Genomic DNA, 25568 nt, shown 5'->3' with positions numbered 1-25568 from the left:
GCTACTAGCCCAGGTCTGAATGATAATATTAATATAAAAAGTGTTCTCAAATTAAGAATGGCTAGATTGTGAATATATATGAAAGGTGGATGCATTGTGTATAGGAACAGTTAATTATTTGATCTTGTTTTTAAGTACGCCATTTGTTTACATATATTAATATAATATAACATAATATAATATACTATTTATTTGTAACAATTTATTTTGGTTTTCAACAAGTATTTTAGTGAACATTTTTAAAAACATTTTTAAGAATATTTTTAGAAATATTTATTTATTTATTTATATATTAAAATATTTATATATTTTTTATATATTCATTATGTATACATTTGATGAAGTAGACACCTGTGGTATATAACCAAGTAGTTGGGTGAAAGACACACAGTGAAATGTATTTTATTATAGGATATAAGATCATTAATTAAATATTTTAATATTTTAATATTTAAAAATATTGTAATATATTATTGTTATACCCTTTATATTTCATCTTTGTTAACATTAATGTAATACACAATAATGTTATAATGTTCAAATGAGTGTAGCCAGGTTAGCTAATGAATGTACAGCTTTAAAGCCTAATTATTACCTGTTGTCACATGGTTGTAGGTGAGCCCTATAATAATAGCCCTATTTTGCTCACAGTTTATCTTGATAAAGCTTGGTATTTTTACCAAGCGAAAGCGCTTGATCTCAATTGTTTTTTCTGGTACAAATGAAAGTTTTTCGCTGAATAGCGAAGTTTTAATGTTGTTTTTTATAAGGCAAGAACAATAAAGTCTTTTGCACTTCATCGTTCCTCCTACGGTCTGATTCTTCTAATAGTGGAATTACTGCTTTGGTGCTTATTGCTTCGTTTTGGTTAGATTTTGGATAGTACAAATCCATATCTCACAATTCAAATAAATGTTGCATAATACAGAAATAAAAAAAGAGATTTTCATTAGCAAAATTACATCAGGTTAATTTAATAATTAGTAATTTTTTTAGGCAATTACAATGAGGTAATTTTTTTAGTTGTTTTAATTGTCAAGTCACTTGAGCTTGAGATATAAATATATGCTATATGCTATTTGGCAAAGCTGAAGAAGGATAAGTCTCATCTTTCACACCTGTTCTGCATATCCACTCCTTTTGGTAGCTAATAGGTTATATCTTATGTGCTGTATTCCCATCCTATGTAGCTAGTGCCTAATTGATACAGACACTTTATATTTCTATTGTCACTCACTATGCACAGCCATCAGTACAACTCATCTGTGATGCAATAAGCAGAAATCATTTGCCATATTAAAAATGGGCAACAATTACTAACAAATGCAAGACAACCAGACAAGTTATGCTGCTGTAGTTATAGTTGCAGCTAGTCAGGACCATGCTGTGAACTGTCTAGCTGCCCCAGTGACTGGATGCATCTATCTTGTATGCTTTTTATCAGGTAATGTGCCACCCTTTCCGTGAAAGAGTGAATATATCTAGTGATATATCAGTTATAAGTAGTGTCAAAAACTAAGAACCAAAAAGACAGGGACAAGCCAGCACCATATGTAACTTAGAACTAAAACTTAGTCTGACCACCCAGCTTCACAGTGTGTATGAAACAAACAGGATTCAAATGTCCATGTAAAAACAACAAACACTAATGTCATACCAGTTAAGTGCTTTCATCCTAAAATGACTTCATCAGAACTGGATGTAAGCCTTCCCCATAACGTTTTAATAGGAATAAGTGTGACAATTGGGGAGAGATTCATAGTTTCATAGGTAGGTACTAGGCTATCGGCCCTAGGGCCCATACAAGCCTAGCCAAAAAATGTACCCTGGCTTTCGCCACCCAAGAAAATTATTTTCCTGTGCCCCTGTTGAGCAGAGCCACAGAAGTGATCCCAGGGGGGAATTTCCCATTCCCCAACCAATCATCAAGATTTTTCTTGAAGAGTGCTAATGAGGAGCTCTGTTTGACATAGATAGGTAGTCTGTTCCAGAGTATGGGAAGTCTCTGGGACAGGAATCTATCCCTCCAGCATGTTCTGTTTATTGTGGTGACAAAGTTTAGGTCCCTAGAGTGTGTAGCTCTGAGGGATTGGGATTTCTTTAAGTGGAGCATGTCCAACAGCTCTGGGTTTGACATAGCTTTGTATGTTAGGCAGAGATCGCCCCTGAGTAGGAGATATGCGATGGAGTAAAGTTGTAGTTTTTTGAGACGGTCTGCATAGGGCATCTGTTTGAGGCCAGCAATCCTCTTTGTGAGGTATTTCTGTGGTCTTTCCAGTTGTTGTAGATGTCTTGTGAGGTACATACCAAAGGGGCGTTGTACTCTATAATGGGTCTAATGAGTGATGAGTAGAGGGGAACAATGACCTCTTTTTTTCTGGATGAGAATCCTTTTGTGATGAGATGAGCCACGTAGAAGGATTTCCTGACCACTGTGGCGATGTGATTATCAAAGGAGAGACTACTGTCCACCTGTGTCCCAAGGTCTCTTATCACATTTTTGGCATTAAGTAGACTACCAGCTATGTGGTAGTTCATGGGTACAGAGTTTTTACCAAAGGGGGTGACAGTAGACTTTTTGGCATTGAGCTACAGGCCATGGCTTTGACACCAGGTATCTGTCTCAGTGAGGCCCTTTTGTAGTTTGTCCACATTGTTAGGAGTTTCGATTATGGCTCCTAGTTTGCAGTCATCTGCAAACTTTGTTAGCCAAAGACCTTCTGTGTTGGCCTGCACTTCAGAGAAGTAGATACCAAACAGGAGAGGACCCAGGACTGAACCCTGTGGTACTCCACTTGTCACTGGTCTGATGTCGGATTTGGAATCCGCTACTTTCACAGTGTGGGTTCTGTCCATGAGCCAGTTGGCAACCCATCTTGTGACATAGGGATTTATACCTAGTTTAGTGAGCTTATCTATAATTCTGGAGTGGGGGATGGTGTTGAAAGCCTTGGCGAGATCTAGATAAGCTGTGTGAACCATTTTACCCTCATCTATGGCTTTGTTGACTGCTTCAAAGAAGTCAATCAGGTTTAGGAGACATGATCTGCCTTTTACAAATCCAAACTGGGTAGGGTCCAGAGTTTGGAGATTACCAATGTCTTTGTTTATGAGTTCCACGATGATACGTTCCATGGCTTTGCAGACCAGGCTCATCAGGCTAATGGGGAGGTAGTTCCCGGGGTCCGTCGTGGCTCCCCCTTTGTGGAGTGGAATAACCCTCACAGTGCGCCATTCAGTGGGTACAAAGCCTGAGGTGAGGCTATGATTGAACATGGTACTTAGGTAGGGTGCCAGTTCATTCTGTAGTTCGTGTAGAACGCAGCCTGGGATATTGTCAGGTCCCATGGATGCTGTGTTCCTGGCTTTGGAGAGTGTGTTTTTTACCTGTGCAGCCAAGATTATAGGAACTCTGCATTCTTCTGGTATAGAGATGGGCCCTCTAGGGGGTGAGAGAGGGGTAAAGTTAGCACTGAACCTATCTGCTGGGACGTTGGCAATATCAGTTGGTTCTGTATATTTAGTGCCATTGTGCTGTAACTCAGAGCAGATCTGAGTCTTCCCATTTAGATTCTTGACATAGCTATAGAATGCTTTGTGGTTGTCTTTAGAGTCAGTGGCAATTTTGTTTCATAACTAGCTTTGGAGGATTTTATGAGGGATCTCAGCTTCTTACTGAGGTTGACCAGGGAGTTCCTCCAGTCATGGGATTTTACTCTTTTTTGCAACAGTTTCTTTCTTCTGTTGTAGAGTTTGTTTATGGCAGAGGACCACCAGATTGGCTTCCTTTTTTTGGAGGATAACATCTTTGTTCTATTAGGGATGGCATGATCCATGCACTCGTGTAAGTGCTTATAAAGTGCATTTGTGTAGGATTCAGCAGTCATACCGCTATTTTGCCGTCTGCATGGGTGTCATGAAGTTTGCCACTTCTGTCTTAAGAAGTGTGAAGTTGGCTTTGGAGAAGTTTTTTATGATGGGTTCCCTAATTGGGGGTGGGGGTGGGATGTGGATGTCTAGGCTGATTAGCTTGTGGTCAGATCTGACCAATGAGGAATTGACCTCTGGTGTGGAACACCGGTTTCCCATGTTGGTAAAGACCAGGTCTAGGATATTGCTGATGGGCGAAGGCTGCCAGCCTAGTCAAATAGAATTTGATATCTAACTCTATCAACTGTATAGATAAATGTAAAATACAGGCTTGTGTTTTTAAATGTAAGAAAACACTGTGAAATGTGGAACTGCAAAATATTGGACGACATTGAACTCTACTGGCTCATTGAAGCATGTTGTATCCTTTAATGTCAGAATTTGGCCCGAGGGCGGCTGGATGAAGATTTCATGTCCATTGTTGTAAGGCTAAAGTTTATGACTAGAATTTAGATGTGGAAGGTGCTTTATTGCTTTAGTTTCTGTTAGTATATACATGTGAAATGTCTTCTATTGTTGTAAGTTTCTGTGCAGGTGTTAGATTGGTAAATAATGCACTTTGTGGCCTGAGAACTCAGACCAGGTGTTAAGATGATGCAATATGAATACTGGGAAAACCTAAGTGTCAAAAATGGTGTAATGTTGGGAGGGCCTTAGAGACATGTTTGTTAGTAATGTTTAAATACTATTTCTCACAAGAGACCTGAAGCATTCTGATCTGGACATCTAACTTATCAGCACTCTGCTTATGCTCACATGTAAGTTTTTAGCACTGTGATATCTTTTAGGAATAGTTAAAGCTAGTAAAGATTAATTAGGTATTTTTCTTTGAAACCAGACCTGTCCTACTGTATTATTTTAAGTTTCTGTGTGATCTGTGAACTCTTAGATATCTCTGTGGTGTAGTAGTTTTGTCTTGTGTTTTAATTATTTATTATTAAATATGTTTAAAACCTTCTACCTGTGGCTGCTTTGTGTAGAGATAAGCTCTAGAGTACATTGCATATTTATATAGAGTTTATTGTAATAGGCCACTCTGATAAGCCTCAGACTGTATAGTCACATCACCATTTGATATTAATATTGCACAGTAATAATTGGACACCCTTTTAAGGGCCTTTTAGTAGCTGATATTATTAACTGGGTGGGGGCAGTAATTGCTACCGTATAGTCTGGGTAAAGGGGCACAGCTGGAGAATCTGTGTCAGCCTTCCCCAGGAGTGTCTGTGAAGTTGTATAAATACTTATCTCAAAGTGTGTGTGTGTGTGTGTTGTGTCAGCTACTTAGGCAGGGACACGAAGCGCTGATTGGACAGAGAGGGTACTGGAGGTTCTAGTTTGCCCAGTTAGGCTGAGACCTGGACCCTATAGCTGTGTCAGTGGGGAGTCTTATTGGGGCCCTGGTGAGCAAGGGAGCAGCCAGCCCCAGACTGACTGTGATCTCTGTGTGCTCTTAAGGGAAAGTGTACTTTACTGTGTGTATTAATTATCCTTTCCTCCTCTAGGAGACGACCTCCCTGGTGTTGAAGATTGAGGCTCCTTGATTGCTGGGCCAGGGCACTGTCGTCACAATAAGAATGCACTCACATGACTTCATAAAACTTTAAATTAATTAATTAATCAATAAAAAACTTGTACATAACATTTTCTATAGAATTATGTTAATCCAATTAATTAAAACTTGTGTAACTTATTTTTAAATAAGTTACACAACTTTTTAGTTTTAATTAATTGGATTAACATAATTCTATAGAAAAGGTTATGTACAAGTTTTTTTTTTAATTAATATTAACAGAGCTTATCATTTTAAGTAGCAACAAAACTAAGTGTGGGTCTGAATGTATCCCAAAGGAAGAAAAGTCCTTTAGGGTATATGCACTTGTGTAACTGTTGAAGCTTAAGATTTGAGTAAGTAATAATGGCACAATAACACAACAGCTCATTTTAAGGTTGTTTGAATGTGTAATATAAGCACTATGATACAGCAGTTAAGTTTCTTAAGGGAGCCTAAATAGTTAACATAAGCAGACTAATGCAAAAGTTCAGTTTTTAAGGTAGTTTAGACAGGTAATATAAGGACAGCAGTATTCATTTTTAAAGTAGTTTGATTAGATAATACAAGGTCAGTTTTGGGGAATTTCTAACAGGTATTATAAGGAAGGATAGGACTACTCATTTTTAAGGTAATTTGATTAGGTAATACAAGGACAGTAATGTAGCAGTTCATTTTAGGATAGTATGAACTGGTAACATAAGCACAGTAATGTGAGACAGTTTTTAAGGTAGTATGACTTGGTAACATAAGCACAGTAATGTAACAGTTTGATTTTTAAGGTAAGTTGAATCGGTAACATAAAAAGTTAGCTACCTGACATAGGTGCACTGCATTACCTCAGAATATCAAGGAGAACAGTGGAAAACATTAATGTTACTCAGTATGAGATGACCTGAAGGACAGCTCTGCTGAACAATGCTGAAACTTTCTCGTGCTGGAGGACAGAACGATGCTTGCTGAAGATAACAAATATAATACATGTGGTTGTGACACAGATGTTTCCTGTGGACATATTTATAAATCAGACACTAGAAGCAGGAAGACATCCAGAAGAGTGGAGCTTTAGCAGCATTTGAAACAGGCCAGCTGTCTGTCCTCATGGTGAGTAAGGTAATACAGCTGGCTAACCATTTGAAAAGGTCGGCTTCCTGTTCATTTTCACCTTGACATGAGTATGACAAACAGCTGTCATGTTTTACAGACAGTAGAAACAGCTGCCCAAGCATGTCAGGCATATGTCCAATCTTATTTCTGTCTAAGTCTCCAGAAAACAAGATAAAGAGATGGAACAATTGGTACAGAGAGAGAGAGAGAGAGGAAGAGGGAGATGTCTGAAAGTACTTTAGTCAAAGAAGCCTTATCTCTGTGGGGGAAAAGCACATACATTTTTTTACATGAGTGCATTCAGTGCTGACACATATCTACTGGAGATAATTTATACCATTAAAAATCTGGATAATAATACCCAGATCCACAGAACTGATTGCATTAAATGGAAGTCATTCCCACCTCTTTCCTTTAATTTTCAATATCTTGATAAATCAGGATTAGAAACACGAGTTTTGAGTTAGAGCACCAGTTTCAGTTACTGCTTAATCAAGCAATAATGAGCCAAGGGTCTTGCTCAGCATATGAAAGGATGGATTACCCAAAGAATGGGTTATGACAATTGTAAAGCTTCAATGTAGATAAAGTAGTGTTTCAATTCAGGCACATGAACAAGAGCAGATTGCAGAGATATATCACAACCCAAAGTTCCAGAATAGCAAAAGTCACCCCTAGCATCATAAGTGGTCCTACTGGCTAGGTTATGGGCATTATGTAGATTCAGATTACAATTTCCAAAAGTCCTGAAGGGGGCAGAAGGGATTGTAGTGAACTGAGAGTTTGAACTTCCTGTTGATACTTGAGATAACCCTCATAGAAAGTAAGCTGTACAGCTTTACCATTGCTCCTGTTACCGTGGATACCTGGGAAAAACGCAGAAAGCTATGTGGATGCTCAGACTAACTTACAATGCATTACGATAAATAACAGAAAACGAGCACCATTTTACTTCTCAGCTAAACTTAAGGCACTTATTAAATTCAACAAAAAATGTTTAAGACACAGCATTTTACACAATGCTAATATTAACTAATGTATAAAAAGAACACAATTACCAGATTAAATGGCAACTAGAATTAATTTTTAAACATAAAAATACTGAATTAAATAACAATATGGCTGCCAGGTACAGAATCATGTTTACACACACACACACACACACACACACACACACACACACACACACACACACACACACACACACACACACACACACACACACACAAAACTCTCTTTCTCTATGTGTGTGTGTGTAAACATGATTCTGAAGAAGTTGGTGCAGGGCGCCGACGAAAAGCAGTATTGTGGTGCTTAATAAAATTGAAGTCGTTCGTTTATTGGCATCTTGTTTGCTTATCCCTTTGGAATTTAAAAAGACCTGCTTCAGTGAGTTTGGCTATCTGGCTGTGTTTATCTTTGATGAGTTTTACCTCTCTGACTGTGCTTATTGGAGGTGTTTAGTTCTGCTGCTTGGAATTAGGAACTGTGTTGGCTTAGTAATAGTTTGTTGCTTTTGCCTTTGACTTCCAGAACAAGCATACGTGTGTTTGGGAGGCGTTTAGTCCTGCTGTTTGGCATCAGGAGCTGTGCTGATTTATTAGCGAGCTGAAAATAGTACACGGTTTGCTTTAAAGTTTGTTAAAAAGAAATCCAGCATCTCTTTGAAATGTTGGCTAATAAGAAGCAGAAGAAAAGATGGCCAATATAAACAAATAGGAAATTGAAGTAACGGTTACAAACATGTTCTCCATGACGCTTTACTCTTTACCTAACTATATCGCCAAGGCCGGCCACTATAATAAGGAAATACAGTACCCAATTGTTTTTGCTTGTATTTTATGATCATTTTAGAATTCAATTTAAACGATCAGCAATTGGAACTAAAGAGGAGTGGATGGGTGACATGTAAATGTAAAAACAAGGTATATCATCTGATTCTACTTGATCATTAAGCCTGAAGTCTCCATGTTAGGGAAATAAATATAGTGCTCTTGGAGATTATAAAGAAGAGGTATAAAAGATCTTCCCCTACGTGGAGGTGTGTGATGGCCTTTGACCCCCCCCAGAAAATGTACTTTAGTTTTCTGTATACCTAGATAAAGTGCTTTTTCAGAGAACTAAGTTCATTGAAAAGGCAGTTGATGAAGTGTATATCTGATGTTGTAAATCTTGGTACTTTTCTGTTAAACCCCTACCACGCATTTTAGGTGCTATATTGCCTGATTTCAGCTTATTTGTTTATCGACTTCCTACTCCATCATAGACAATTGAGTAATAGTCACTTTTTCTCTGTAACGATGAGCTCAAGTGATTATTTTTTGCATGAAATGTGGAATCGTAAACTGAAAAAAATAACAAGAAAAAACGAAAGGCAGTGCAAAATGAGAAGAGAACAAATCATAGGAGCTGCAGACCTATTATATCTGCCTGAGATGGGCTCTCTGTTTTTTAGGGGAGGAAAGACAATGGAAAAATATATATTTATATATTCATTTTAAAATATAAATATTCGATTTCCTGGCTTCTCCGGCTAGACACACCGCTGTCGCTGCACATACATGACAGACAACTCACATGTCTCTCTTTTTTTCAAGTTTAATTTTCAAGACAATTACTTTTCAAAGGAACCAAATGGCAAAGGAATGCAAAACGTCCTGGGCCCCATATGGAGAACGCAAAGAATGGTATGTGCTTCACCATAATAACACTGTATAAAAAATATTGAATTGTTTATGTAAGAGAAATAAAAAAGGCTTGCAAAACAGTGACCAAAGGCTGCTAGGTCCTGGACTGTGATCGCTGTGGCCACCTTCACTTGGCACTTTGGGGGTGGACAAACAGAAGGCAGCAAAATGCTACAAGGGTCAATTAAGTCTGATGTAGGACTTCAGGGATGGTTTTGCTGACACGGCCCTGTTACTTCCCAGATAACTTCATCTTGGACTTGCACTTGCTGTAATTCGGAACTCATTATCTCCAGCTTGCTGCTACAGTGGTCAGTTCAGTGATCTGTTTTATTTTTAAGGCACAGTTTAAATCAATACATAACCAGTTGTTTCACTACATACATACCTCGTACAATCCCCCCCTGCTTAATTTTATTTTTACTATTTAAGCTGGAGGACTGTTCAATGGTTTCAGCTGCTGCCACTCCCCCTCCACTGGCGATCAGACTAATAAGCCAGTTTTATGCATAAAATGTCCCCCCGCGTTTTTACGCTTGGCCCTGTTGCCATCTCCGAATTTAATTTAAAAATGTATTGAAACCATGCAGTCCCTGCATGTTCAAGTTCAGACAGCCAAAGATTTGTGCACACACTCTATATACTATCTTCAACTATCGTTTTTCGACACCCCCCCCCAGCATACAGTTAAATGGATTTTATTATGTTCTGAGTTTAAATCAGCTATGTAAGCTTATGGATCTGTTGGAAGTTTGTTGCAGTAATCTCCAGAATCAGGCAATATAGCTCCTAAAATGCATGGTAGGGGTTTTACAGAAAAGTACCTAAATCTTTGTTTATTCATTACAGATAGGACCTTGGTTCCATCCTCTAAACCGATATGGCCATTTCCCAGCTCGCGCAAGCCCAAAACTCTCAGCTACAGAACTACCCACAATGCCCCTCTCCTAGTTACTCCTAGTCAGACGTGTTAGCCATCTCTCTCAAAGCTAAATAGACAGTTGTTAATTTTATGACAGTTTTTCTTCAAAATTACTAAATTTTTAGTCAAGTTAGCCATTCCTCTCTGTCGCCTATAACCTAAGCCTATTTCCTACCCTTTTCCTTGGTAATTTAATTTTTTACCTTTTTCAGTACTGTCCCTCTCTCCTGTCTTTGACAGGCCTTCCCTTTTTACTAGTGGTATTCTTTAAAATAACATCACTGGTATTTTCTCCCTTATTTTTTCTATAGGATAGCATTGTTACCTTACCATGTCAGACAAAGCTAAGTTGGGATTTAAACAGTGTGACAAGTGTGGACGTAAGATGCCTAACTCAGATACACATGTCCGTTGTGTCTACTGTTTGGGAGTGGATCATATTAAAGCTGACTGTGACATTTGTGCTAGTTTTAGTAATCGGACACTAGCAGAACGTAAGAATAAATTTATTTTAAAAGGTTTACTCAAGACACCTTTCTTGGAGGCTTTACCTGGGTTGGAAGTCTCACCCCCTCCTAAGATAAAAAAACATAAGGAAAAATGGAGTCACTCGGTTCCTGCATCTCTGTCAATTATGGAACCGAGTCAGCTCCATGCTTCGCTGCGCCCTCAGTGCAGACCTCTTTGGCACCAGGCTCTGTTCCCTCTCCCTCGGTGCTGACCATGATATTCACTCTTATTTTGGTTCCAACCATGGCGCCACTGACTGTGGTGCCATCCTTGGTTCCCACATTGGCTCCAATGACTCTACATGCCTTGGCACCATCCCTGACCATGGTGCCAACAGTTTCTTTGGCTTCATGGGCTCCGATGACTTACATGCCTATGCACCATCCCCAGCCATGGTGCCGACAGTTTCTTCGGCTCCAAAACTCGAATACTTGCCAAGGACAAGATATTCTCCAACTAATGACCCTTTTTTGGGGCAGAGATTTAGCCCCTTTCTAGAAAGACCTGATTCCCCTACAGCAGCCTCCTTTAGATCCACTACGAGTTTTTCTGAACTAGACCTAGTGCGGGATGTGGACCAGCTTCTGGCAACTAGGGGATTGCCCATTCCAGCTAGACCTTCTGTTCCTCCTGACTCAGAATCTTTTCCACATCTTCCCCTGTTTATCCTCCTCCAGCATTCACCCTGATCTCGGTAGCAATGTCCACTGTAGTACATACTGTCTTGGCTCCGACAGCAGTGTTTCCCCTGTTGACACCGACCACCCTTGCTGCATCGGCTCCAATGGAGCCGATGCTTTTCTGGAGTGGTGCTTGGTCCATCCGTACCTTGGTACCTAGTCCGGTGCCTATTTTCTCACTGGCACCATCTATGTCCATGGTTCTGATGGCTTCCAGTTCTCTCAGAACCCCTCAACTGAAGGCGGGGTCTTTGAGGCGGGGTGTGACACTGGTTCTGAGGTTACCCCTCCCTCCTCAAGTGGGCCTGCTGTACAGGTGATGGAAAGGGTTCTTCATTCTGAAGGCTCACACTCAGCACCAAAGACATCAGTATCAGAAACCTCCCCTAGCATGCACCTCTCCCAACCCACTATGTTGGGTCCCCAGGCACAGGATTCACAAGAACCCCCTTTGAAGGGAATCCCTTCTCCGGAGTCCTCCTCAGAAGATCCCACTGGAGAGCCACCCTGGAAGAAATGGTGCAAGAGGAAACACCTTGATTCCCCAGAGGAATCTATCACGGAAGACACTGTGATGAGGGGGAAGGGTCCCCATGTTCTCCCACAGATGACGTTTCATTTGGAGACATTCTCATAATCCTCAAACAGTGGGGGGGGGGGGGTTGAAGTCCTCTAACCCTTCATCTGAGGAATCGGTGTTCCTGCAGGCCTTCCGTGCCTGGCCATCTACTTCCTGGGTGACCCCACCAGCAGATGACCTTGTTAAACTAATTGTGCAGCATGACTGGAAGGCCCCGGACAATGTAGAACCTGTCCCTCGGAGGCCAGACAAAGGTTTATCTACACCTGACGACCAGCCCCATTGGTCCAAGCAGTTGACAGTTGATTCTATGGTCATGGTGGTGGCCACAAAGAGGGAACTGGCAGAAGATAGTTCCACTATCCATCCTCCAAACAGGGAGTCCTGAACCATGGACAGACTAGGGAAGTGGACCTATGCTTCAGTGACCTTCGCCGTTCGGTCGCTGAACTATCTGGCACACTTTATTCGCCACCAAAGAGAACTAATTTCTGAAATGTCTTCATCTTTGGTGGGGGTACTGCCTGATGAGGTGCGTGACACTGTCACCTCGCAGCTAGCTACTCTTGAATCCATCTCAAACTCCTTGATGCATTTGATATCTCACACCACTGAGGGGGCAGCTCGAGCTGCCTCATCTAGTGTTGTCATGAGACGTAATGCTTGGATGTGGTTGTGTGACTTCAGAGACCCCTTTAAATCTTCCTTTGTCAATGTACCTGTCAAACAATCTGCACTTTTTGGACCCAAAGTACGAGACACACTTGTATGTAGTAAGAAAGATGGAAAGACCTTGTCTGCTGCAGACATATGCTTTTCCAACCCCCAGAGGTCCTACTCCAGGAACCAGAAGGGAGGAAAGATGTGGTTCAAGAAATCCCAAGAATCCTTTCGTGACACTCATGGTGAACAATCCCCCCCGGGCAAAGAGGCAACTTATATGGAAGACGCCCCTTTCAGGGTAAAGGGCATCTGCATAACCAGGGAGCCAGAGATTCTTTCTCTGGCAGACCCTACCAGCGCTCCTGAGCAGCAGCCTGATCGCATTCCTCTGGAAACAGTCGGGGGTCGTTTTTCTCTGCATCTACCAGCCTGGCATCTTATTACTACTACCGATGTTTAGGTGCAGAGAATAATATCCATAGGCTACCAAATAACATTTGATTTAACTCCCAGACCCATCAAATGAATCCCCGATGCACCACCCAATCAGAGGAAATTAGCAGTCTTAGAAATAGAAAAGCTGCTAAGAAAAAGAGTCATCCAACCAGTCGCACCAGACCAGACATGATCCGGATTTTACTCAAGGTTCTTTTTCGTGCCAAAAATAACAGGGGACTGGAGACCAATCCTGGATCTCAGCCTACTGAACAAATTTATCAAACCTCAAAAATTCCAAATGGTCACAGCACAGTCGATTCTTCCCTTCCTAGGGAGGGACAATTGGATGTGCTCTATAGACCTCCAGGATGCGTACTACCACATAAAGATGGATCACCGCTCCCAGAGGTTTCTCTGCATCTGGCTGGGAGCCAATCACTACCAGTTCAGGGCACTGCCATTCGGTCTGTCAACAGCCCCCCGAGTGTTCACCAAATATATGGCAGTTGTGGTAGCTCATCTTCGACTACAAGGATTCCAGATGTTTCCCTATCTAGATGACTGGCTCCTTACCGCCCTGACCAGGAATCTCCTAGTCCAAAGCCTCTCTTAGACTCAAGGTCTCGCTCTCCGATTGCGGATTACAATCAACAAAGACAAATCTCAGATGTCCCCAATGAAGACACTGGAATTTATTGGAGCAATCTTTGACACAACATCCTGTCAAGCTTCTCTCCCCCCTCACAGGCTTTTGAAAATAAGACACCAAATCCAAGACCTTCTTCCTCACACATATGTACCAGCACGTCTTGTACTGCAACTCTTGGGCTCCATGGCAGCTGCCATTATGTTAGTACCACTGGCGAGACTGCACATGAGAATCCTGCAGTGGCTCCTTTCTGCACAATGGTTGTTGTTAACCCACCCACTCAACCACATGATATGCCTTACTAACCATTGCAAGGAAGAAATGCTATGGTGGATGAAGCCACAAACGAATCTTTGGTGTTGACCGTTCTGTCTTCCCCAACCCACGGCCACGGTGACCACGGACGCTTCACTGTTAGGGTGTGAGGGGGCATTTCCAGGGAAAGACTGTCCAAGGCACCTGGACCCCCATCAAGGCCAACTTGCACATAAATGTTCTGGAACTGAGGGCAGTTCTCTTAGCGTTGCAAGCATTCCATGCATCCTTACCCTCGGGGACAATTGCAATTCATTCAGATAACATGTCAGTCATCTGATATATCAACAAGCAAGGCGGAACCAGATCTTACCCCCTGTGTTGGGAAGCCATGAGGATTTGGCACTGGGTGATAGCTTCTTATCACTTTCTTATAACAATGCACATTCCCGGGAGTTCCATCCTTATTGTGGACAATCTGAGCAGGGACATCTTGATGCCTCACGAGCGGTCCCTCAACTCTGTAATAGCATATTGGATCTTCCAACATTGGGGCAAGCCTTGCTGTGATCTGTTTGCTTCTCCTCTAAACTACAAATGCAGACGCTATTTTGCCTTGATCCCCCCTCAGGGGGAAACACTGAGGGACGCTCTAACACACGATTGGCCCCCAGGTCTTCTGTATGCCTTTCCCCCATTTCCCCTCATTCCAAAATTTCTCCAGAAAAGCAAAGTGATCCTCATTGCTCCCTACTGGCCACGTCAAGTCTAGTTCCCGTTTCTATGGCCTCATCTGCTTCACAGCCCATGGGTCCTGGATCATTCCCAGGACCTGTTATCTCATCCTCAAGGACTGATTCATCCGAACCTGCACAGTCTCAAGCTCAAAGCTTGGTTCCTCCACTTCCAATGATTGCCAGGCTGCCTGACATCCCATCTCCTGTTCGTGAAATTCTTCTGGTCTCACACAAACCTTGCACTAGAAAGGTTTATTCTAGTAAATGGACTAGGCTCTCTATTTGGGCCAAAGACCAGAACTTAGACCCTTTCTCTATGCCTGTTCAAAAGAACCTGCAATACCTTACTCTTTTTTTACATGCAGGAGCCTCCCCTTCAACGATCACTGTACATTTAGCAGCTATTGCCAATTTTCATAATGGTCTTGATAATAATTCAGTTATGTCACACCGCCTATGCAAGACCTTTTTAAAGGGAGTATTACATGTTAAACCTCCGGTCAAGCCTCCCTTAGTACCCTGGGACTTGACTCTGGTGCTTCAGTCTCTCACAGGTTCTCCTTTCAAGCCCTTTGATTCATATGATTTGTAATTTTTGTCATGGAAAACCATACTTCTAGTGGCACTCACCTCAGCAAGAAGAGTATCTGAGCTGCAGGCCTTGAGTGTCAAGAGTCCTTACTTGATCTTCCACATGGATAGGGTGTCCCTTTGTACTGACCCTTCTTTCTTGCCCCAGGTAATTTCTGGCTTTTCCATTAACCAATCTATTGACCTGCCGGTTTTCTTCCCAAGGCATTCTAATAGAGGGGAGTACCTTTTGCACACCATTGATGTACACCGGCAGCTTCGTTGTTATTTGGACAGGACTAAATCTTTCAGGAAAACAGACCAATTGTTTGTGGCCTTTGCAGGACCCAGATTGGGTAAACCTGTTTCCAAAGTGACTTTAGCCTCTTGCCTTAGAAACATCATTCCCTTTATCTACCAACAGAATAAGCTATCCTTATCTTCCAAAATAAAGGCTCATTCTACCAGATTTATGGCTACTTCTGTAGCTTTTCATTCCAGAGCCTCTATGGATGATATATGCGCAGCAGCCACTTGGGCAAGACCTCATACCTTTATATCTCATTACAAATTGATTTGGCCTCCAGGGGAAGAGAATCTTTTGGTTCTGTGGTGCTCAGGAATATCCTTCCTTAGGGCCACCCAGGACTCAAGTAGCTGGGGACTCCGTCCTATCTGTAATGAATAAACAAAGATTTCCGACATTAGATAAAAAAGTTATGTCTTACCATAACGTTCTATCTGTGTTGTAGATCTTTGTTCATTCATTACTTCCCGCCCACCTTCCCCCTGCCTGGACTCCTGGTGGACTTTAGGAACTCCTGGTCAGGGTATTTGCTCAGACAGAGCCTCTTACTATTTTTTTCTATTACTACATCTTTTATCTAGGGTGGGAAAACTTGATCTGGAGTAACTAGGAGAGGGGAATTGTGGGTAGGTTCTTAGCCGAGAGTCTTTGGCTTGCGAAAGCTGGGAAACAGCCGTATTGATTCTGAGGACGGAACCGAGATCCTATCTGTAATGAATGAACAAAGATCTACAACACAGATGGAACGTTATGGTAAGACATAACTTCTTTTTTCATTGTTTGACACCATAGTCTTCCCTACTGAAACACTAAGTCCAACAGTCCACAGTAGAATGGAGTATTTTAAAATACTCCGTTCTGCTGTGGACTGTTGGACTTAGTGTTTCAGTTGTTTTTTCCTGTCTTTTGCGTTTTGACCAGCTCGTTTGTTAATTGACCATAGTCTTCCCTGCTTTAGTGATTCCTTCCCTACCAACCAGTGCCCATGAGATTTATGTCAGAACAATAAATCCTACAGTTGCAAATAATAAAAGAATGTGAAAAAAAGAGAAAGCCAGACATAATGAAGCAAGAGAAATATAAAACCACTAGCAATGAAAAAGCTTTGGAGGGGGAAAAAAAAACAACTACGAAGAGAATAAATAAAAACATTTTTCCCCCTGCAGTTCCCATGTGAGAGGTTCCAGATGCTCAACATCCCCTCACTTTAATATACTGACCCTGCTATAATCATGGAGAATGTGTAAAGACCATGAAATGAATAACTTCATCCTGTTTTCTGTGTCTTTTACTCTTCTACACATTTTTTTCTCCTGACAGTCCTTTCAACCAAATTAAGATATACTCAGATTACCCCATACATGCAAAACCTCAACACCACATACAGCATATTGAAAGAGAAGCAGAAGCTTAAGATACATATGTAAACAAAACCCTAATGTAGGCAGACAACAACACTACCTATTATCACATAAATTTCTTCACCATCTACATACCTACAACTAAAATTCTTCAAATAAGTAAAACTTTCTTTTAGTTAAACAAAATAAAAGCAAAAAGTTACACATATTGATGCAGGAAATGATTACACAGTACAAAATATGTTTAGTGTTTTGACTGGGATCACATTAGGCTTGAATATTACAGTTGCTCCACATTGACAATTTGATAATTTGCCACCTCCTTCCTCAGTGCTACAAACCTTAACACTAAGCATGCTAGCTGACATCCTGCTCACAGGACAAATTTTCCTTCTGTGAGACTTTAGTGTGAACCCACCTGAGCCCTCCTCTGCCTACTTGGACAATCCTCTGAAGATATTACTGAGCTCCTTGCTGGCCTCAAACTAGTCTAGGTTGTTTGTGTACCAACAAGACCAAATACACTTTCTAATCAACATTCTCTCTGCTTGATCTGATAATTACCTCTCAAAGTATGATTTCACCCTTAACTATCCATCCCTCCTTTTAGTGACTACTGCCCAATAACTCAGTGTACAATGCCTACTCCCCAGCTAATCTCCTTTAAATTAAAATCACTGAATAATATCACCAGACTCCACTCTTACCCCTCTAACATAGACTGGACAACCACTGTCATCTTTAATGCTAAGAGAATTGCTGCCAGTTTACCTATGTAACAGCTCCTGTTCTTCTAAAACACCTGCCTCACCATTATTACTAGACTGTTAAAACAATCCAGAGTGGCACTCTAAGGAGCTTAACTGCCAGACTGAGTCTGGCACACAGAGCAGTCTGACAGCGCACATGACTAAAGCTCTGACTTGTTAATGAGCTCATTCTTGTACCAAGGATACAGGGTTTGAATCTGTACATCTTCATTTGCCTGCATGACCTTGAGCAAGTCATTTAAACAAAGAGTGCTTTTGGGCATTTGGGTATTTGGGATAGGCACCTTAACAGTCTCATGGACTTCATGCTTAGTAACTACCTGTATAAACCAAAATCCCAAATGCACCTTCACAATAATGCCTGGCAAACCAGGAAAAAAAGCCCTTACAGTAGATGGCAGCATTCAATGTGCTTCCTTACAGAATCTCACCAAACAAGCAATTCTGAGACTCAAAAACAAATACTTATCTTCCACTGAAGCTTCCTTCATCACTCACCCCAAACATTCTGCCATTAAATCAACATCGTATTTGGCAGAGTACCACAATATCTAACCAAAGTACAAGAATCCATCCAGTGTACACTTGATAAACTCACCCCTGCTGATTTCCTCAAAGAATTCTCCAACCACCCACCCCTGACATCCACCTTTCCCACCACCCAACAGACTTACTACATTTCATGAAGATTGCTGTCAGACAGACCACCCCCCCAACACAGGCATATCCCACTTGATTCCTCTACAGGCTCAGAAAATCTCTGCCCTTGATCTCTATATTATTGCTGGGAGTACATCACTACCCCTTTACTGCACATTTACAGTCTTTGCTTCTCTTTAATCACTATATCCAAAATTTGGAAATCAAATCCAACGAACAATAGAAACCCACCTCTATAAGTTGCCATCCAACTTCAGTACTCAATACTCTGGGCAAATTTCTTGAGAAACTCGTATACAACCAGCTTATTGCTTGCTTACAAAAATAGCAAATTCTCTCCAATAAACAGCATAGATTCTGGTCAGGCAGAAGCATCACAGCTGAACACTGAATGCTGACTAACAGCATCCTGATTAACATGGATAGAGGCAATTTAACTGGAGTCATTTTATTGACTCAACTCAAGCATTTGATACTGTGGATCATCACGTTCTACTAGCTCATCTACTCGATATTGAAATCAGTGCTGAAGTCACACAATGTTTCAAAGAGTTTCTTGCAAATAGATTCTTCAAGGTTAAACTGGCTCCATATTATCATAGACAGGAACAAGTCAATCATTTGCCCCACAGGCATAATTCTCAACCTCTTAGAATAAGAAATCTAGACAAAGCCTGATAAAATGGGGAGATCGAGCCCCAAAAATAGGGACAGATTTTAAATATTACTCTTATAAACTTAGGAAGTTGCTAGAATAACAGCATTTCTGTTAACATACATTTTCTGATGGATCTAAAGTTTGAAACTAAATGTATGTTATTATTTGGTGGCGTCAATCCTCAGATCATCACAATGATTTGTCGAAAAATGCAAATTTTATGAGGAACTCACCAAAAACATGAGGCAAAACTCTGTACATTCTGAAAAAATCTGGTCGGTTTAGAAGTATGCCCATAGAGCACAATACTTGTTCCTCTCCTCTTCCCTTTATTTGTAAACAAACTTCCATTTGATTTGCTAGAACTAGAACTCATTCTATATGCAGATGATGTGATTTTTTAAGGATCAAGCCCTACATACAAAGCTGTCCAAAATCAGCATCATAGAGACTTTCTCTGTCTCTTTCTCTTACAAGTTGTAACCAACATCTAGAGTGACCCCATGGGCAAACATATTGGATATTAGCAAATGGTTCATAAACAAAAAGCTTATACTCACTCCTTAAAAAACTGAAACAGTGATCACTGAGACAAGCAAAAGGCTTATTAAATGCCACAACTTCCTCCAAATCAAAGACCAGTTCAATCTCATTGAAATCATCTCCCATTTTATATATCTTGGCATCTGGTTAGTTCAGTCACTAAATTTCAAACGCACATTGAAAAACTGAGAAGTAACATCAACCAACTCAAATTCTGGTCTCAAAATCTCTCTTGATTTCTATATGCACCAGACACAGCCATCACAGAAAAGGAATATTGCTCACAAATTTTGAATACAGCTTACCAATACTTTCTGCTGTATCTGATAAAAATATCACTACACTGCAGACTATTTTCAACAAACTCTGCAGCTTCATAACTAACTTTTCTCACCTCAGACATCACTGCAATACCACTGTCCAAAGTAAAATGGGAATATACTATAGGTAGAGCAAATCTTCTCCTTTGATATTTTGTTTATAAACAACTCCATCAAGAGTGTCTCTCACTTCTCACAATGAGACTCATTGTAGCTACCCCGACTTATAACCTCAGAAGCCAAACCGGCTGTGCCCCAGCTTTCTAGTGCCCCCCCCCCCCCCCAAGGAGGCTCTATTGTTCTGACAGCAATTTCTCTGTACTAGCACCTAAAGCCTGGCAGTCTCTCTCTCCAAATATCACAAAATTTCCTACCTACACCAAATTTAAACCACAATTTGATAAATTTCTTTTTAACTAACACAAATGGAAGTGATATAGTACAGGACATACCACTTAATCTCAACTGGTGCATTTTTTGTCTTTGTATCACAATACTTCATTCTAATCTGTGAGAAATCTTTTATGTAAATATATGTGTAGGGCTGCCACCAAAACCACAGTACCACTTGTTTTTTTTTTCTATTTTCTCTTGACCAATCATATCATGCTCATGAAATATAATACATTTTGTTTTACAATGATGTTGCTCACTGTTGTCAAGTGTTTTGTCACCTTAATGTTGTAATCTCTGTATATACTATTACCTTTTATTATTAGCTGTTGCTTCAGTGTTTGTTCTTATAGCATTTGCATCCTGGGATGAGGCTAAAATTTATCAAGTTTTGATCAGTGCCATATCCTGGTTAACAACAAACAAATAATTAAGTGAATCAAATGTGGTATAAAAGAATTCCAGTACTGAGACAGCAATGCTGCTTATATTTTTGTTTTCATCTAACTCCAAGTTGTTAGATTTAGGCAATAACTGTAAAAGAATGTCATAGAAAACAAAACATGAAAATATGCAACATTAAAATTGTCAAGTACCTGCTTAATACAGATTTTATTTTCTGTTCTTTTTAATTAGGCATGGAAGGAAATGTTCTTTCTGGTATTCCATTTTGGTTACCTTTGGGTTATTTGCCATCTTATTTCATATCCTAGGAAAACAATACCGACATCTGCAAAAGGTTATCAAAAAAAAGCATCATTGCAAGCAAGCCAGACTGCAGACATGCTTCCTAGCTCATGGCAACAAGGAGTTTCATTTAAATGCAGAGAAAATACATCAGCGAATGGCATCAAGGGCTTCTCTGAATAACCAAAGCATATCAAGAACTTTATGAAGCGGTGGTGGTGCTGCGGTAGCGTTGCCGCCTCACAGTTAGACGTTGCCCATTCGATTCTCAGTTAGAGCAAGATGTCTTCTGTGTGTCGACATGCGTGAATGGGAGTTTCTTCGTTGAAGGTTGTGCTTTAGGTCCGGCAAGCCAGCACGTAAAAATCTACTGCCAATCATTAGCGGACTGGAGTTCCGCTGTGGCGACCCCTAACCGGGAAAAGCCGAAAGATACAAACAAACAAAATCAAGAACTTTCTGATGTACAAGCACTGTCATAATTTCCCGGTTCTTCATAGTGCCACTAAGAAATGTGGTGGCCTTCAGCAGTCAAATGAGGTCTTTCTCCTTCTTGTCATTAAGTCATCACCTGGGAGCTACACACAATGAGAGGCCATCTGTAAAACCTGGGGTCAGGAAAAGACATATGCAGGAGTACTGATACGGTGACTGTTTATACTTGGAGTCAGTTCAGAGCAGAAAGAAAGCAAGAAACTCCAGAAACTGCTCTCAGTGGAGAGTGAAGAGAATGGAGACATCCTTCAGTGGGACTTCTATGACACCTTCTTCAATTTGACCCTCAAACAGGTCCTTTTTTTATGAATGGTTGCAGAAGATCTGTCCTCATGTGAAATTCCTCTTGAATGGCGATGATGACGTCTTTGTTAATTCTGATGCTATGGTGGACTATTTGTTAGGTCTAGAAGGAAACCAGGGAGCTAAACATTTGTTTGTTGGACACCTTGTTGACAATGTACACCTGACTAGTGATAAATCAAGCAAATATTATGTACCTGAGCAAGTAGCCCCAACAGATGGTTACCCTCCTTACTGTGCAGGGTAGGTTCCTGCTATCAGTTTTACAGCTAGAGAGATATACAAAGCATCCCTAAATATTTCATTTATTCCAGTTGATGACATTTACATTGGGATGTGTCTGCAAAAGGTAGGCTTGTCACCAGACCCTCACATGGGTTTCCGGACAGGAGGCCTAAGGCCCCCTTCTCCCTCTGTGGATTCCTTTGACCCTTGTTACTACAGAGAATTTCTGTTGATCCATCACCTTATTTCTTATGAGATAGTGGTAATGTGGAAGGCCATGCATGAACCAACCCTAAAATGTGGAATTTCTGTACTTTGAAAATATCTCTTTACATCCAATAATTATTTTTATTACTACATCAGATTACATGGAAGAGAACATTATGTTGTAGTTCTTATGGAAAAGTTACAAAGTAGAATAATACTGTACATTTGTAATTCTTAACAGTTGTACATTTTACTGCTGAATACTTTTAAAGAGATTTAAAAAAGCTAACTATCATTTATAATCATAAACAAATAATTACAGCTACGATCATGGGCTGAAGAGGAATGTTAAAAAGTTCTGATTCATAAATTCATATGAAGTAGAACCGTCACCTGTCAGACTCTTGTTCTTTTGAACAGTATTTAGCAAATGAGATAAGAGGCATGGAAATGACTCCCAGATAGTTCCTGTCTTGTTTAAATCCTGTGGTTTGACTGATACAGATGTATTCCTAATTTAACTAAGTAAAACTAGATTTTAAATAATTACATGTATGTCATTACAAACATGATGAGAGGTATTCTGTAATCCATTTGGGTGAAAAAGACATTGGTTCCAAAGTGAAACTGAACTATATTAACAAGATTCATAAATGACTACCAAGCTTACTTTTTCCTGTAGTTTTATAACCGTAACGTAGCAGTCACATCGATAGCCACAACATGAAGTGCTTTGTGATAACATTGCTTGTACTGTTGCTGAAAGCATTTACTATTGACCTGGGCCTCATATGAAGATATAATGGTATCTCTTAAAAGCTGGTCTGAGATATCTGCTATTTAAAAGCAGTAGCTGCCATTGCACCTTATCGCAATGGTTAGGGATTTTAACAGTGACTGGTTGTGATGCACTATTCAGTAGTCATAACCTTTGAAGAGTTCATGCATTACATATACTTATAAAAAAACAAGCATAAACATTTCATAAATGACTATTTATTGGTGTGGTGATGAGATATAGATCACTACAGCCAGTATACAATTCATATTCTTTTTGTTTTGTTTGTTTGTTTGCTTTGCATACTAGTTTTCTCAAAGATCACTTAGATTTGTAGAGTTTGTAAACTGTATTACTAACATAACTGGTGAATGTTTGAAAATATATTTTGTAGCATAAAATAAGTATATAATTTTATTTTTTACTTAAACTACTAAATCAGTTAAATACTTGGTGTTTTTTCATTTGCCTTAAGATTGGGTACAGCTTTCCCCACACGCTACATAAATCAGAACCACAATGTGTATTTTCTTCTGCCACCCACCCTATTACAGCTACCTGTCATTACTGCACCAGTTCCACTTTTACATTGCTAGGGTCGATTATCATTTCAGATTAGCTCATCAGAATGTTGCTAGGGTCAATTATCTTTGCAGATTAGCTCATCAGAATGTTGCTAGGGTCGATTATCATTGCAGATTAGCTCATCAGAATGTTGCTAGGGTTGATTATCATTGCAGATTAGCTCATCAGAATGTTACTAGGGTCGATTATCATTGCAGATTAGCTCATCAGAATGTTGCTAGGGTCGATTATCATTGCAGATTAGCTCATCAGAATGTTGCTAGGGTCAATTATCACTGCAGATTAGCTCATCAGAATGTTGCTAGGGTTGATTATCATTGCAGATTAGCTCATCAGAATGTTGCTAGGGTCGATTATCACTGCAGATTAGCTCATCAGAATGTTGCTAGGGTCGATTATCATTGCGGATTAGCTCATCAGAATGTTGCTAGGGTCGATTAACACTGCAGATTAGCTCATCAGCACATTGCTAGGGTTGATTATCACTGCAGATTAGCTCATCAGCAATTCTTTCACACTACCTAATACAGTGCAGCTTTAGCACTGCAACATATCAATGAGTAAAATAGACTCCGACACGAAAGATGGGTTAAATGTCTATAGCCATATGTTTATTGCCAATTATCCTAACTGATTGAAAGCCATTTATTTCATGAATATGCACAAAGCAGTAATTTCAGCGAAAGCAAGAATTTCAGTGAGGCCATATGTATACATATATATATATATATATATATATATATATATATATATATATATATATATATATATCATCTATGTACTACAGAGTAGGCAACACTGTCAGTATACAGCTTATCAATGTTCAGATCAACCCAGAGCAGTTCATCAGTTTCCTTGGGCTGCTTTATAGTCTGCCAGTGGAGGGTTTCAGGCAGGAGGTACCCTGGCAAATCCCCCTTTGGGATCACATGTTCTCTGGAAGGCCCAACTAGTAAATCCTGTAACATGTACCTTTGTTCTCCCTTTATTTTCCCTGTTTTATGCCACAGACAAGATGCAATTTCTTCTCTTCTCTTCTACCTAGCATATCTGCTACTGTGGGAGCCCTAACACTATTCTAGTTACCCCACATGCAAATCCGAATGAAAAAACTTCCATGGCTTCCTCTGAAAGATTAACCCATCGTGTGATACCTATCTGGCCACTTCACATGGATGGTTAATTGGATATATAAATGCCCTTCCAACATGCTCTGCAGCAGTTTATCCATGGTATCCCCCCAACATGCTCTGTAGCAATTTATCTGTAGTATTGTTAATTCTGCACCTCATTTTCTCCACTGCTGCAATGGACCTTGTACAATTATATCGAGTAATTCGTGTTGGATATATGTCATTTCTGGAAATGCAATAAAATGACTGCAGGTTCTCTGCCTGACTTGGCTGCTTAATGCAGCACCTGCCTAAACGGAGGACTGCTCATGCCAGATACTCCAAACTAATCAAGCTAGCATGCATACTTCCTTTCGGCCTCAGCACAATGATCTTTGACATAATGTAGCCAATGTTGTAACTTCTTGATGAATGAGTGGCCCAGTACCCAGCCATGTCCAGGTCTCTTTTGGACTGAATTGTAAAACAAAATGAAGGAGTAAGAACAATCCATTCCTAATGTAAGCCTTTTATGCAGTGGACCTCCACCTGCACAGCTTTTTGATATTGTCTTGTGGTGCCCCTGCCCTCACTGAATGTGAATTGTATCTGTTTCTCAGTAAATCACTCAACTGCATACTGTCTTTTGAAGTATCATCTTAGACATCGCACTGTCACTGGATCCCCCTTGCTGGTGGCAGGAGAATGGTCCTGGTTGCATGTCCTGCTGTGCCTGCTATGTATTAGCACTTCTGATGAATCCCAGGTCAAGTCTGATGGAGTATGAATGCATACCCATTGATCTTTCCCTTTCTGATGTATTTTAGACCATGCTACATACACACAAACATCATGTCCAGACTCACAAACACGCTGTAGTGGTT

At 40.3% G+C, this 25568-nt stretch overlaps 1 pseudogene; it reads left to right on the top strand.

Moving 5' to 3' along the window:
• Nucleotides 1-22321, top strand: part of LOC122787889 — a 112277-nt pseudogene extending 89956 nt beyond the window's left edge.
• Nucleotides 22322-25568: the final 3247 nt, after the last annotated feature.

Source organism: Protopterus annectens, chromosome 13.part0 (genome assembly GCF_019279795.1).
Source record: "Protopterus annectens isolate FY-2018-M chromosome 13.part0, PAN1.0, whole genome shotgun sequence".
NCBI lineage: Eukaryota > Metazoa > Chordata > Ceratodontiformes > Protopteridae > Protopterus > Protopterus annectens.
Note: the sequence above shows the minus strand (reverse complement) of the source record. Positions and strands in the feature narration are given on the sequence as shown.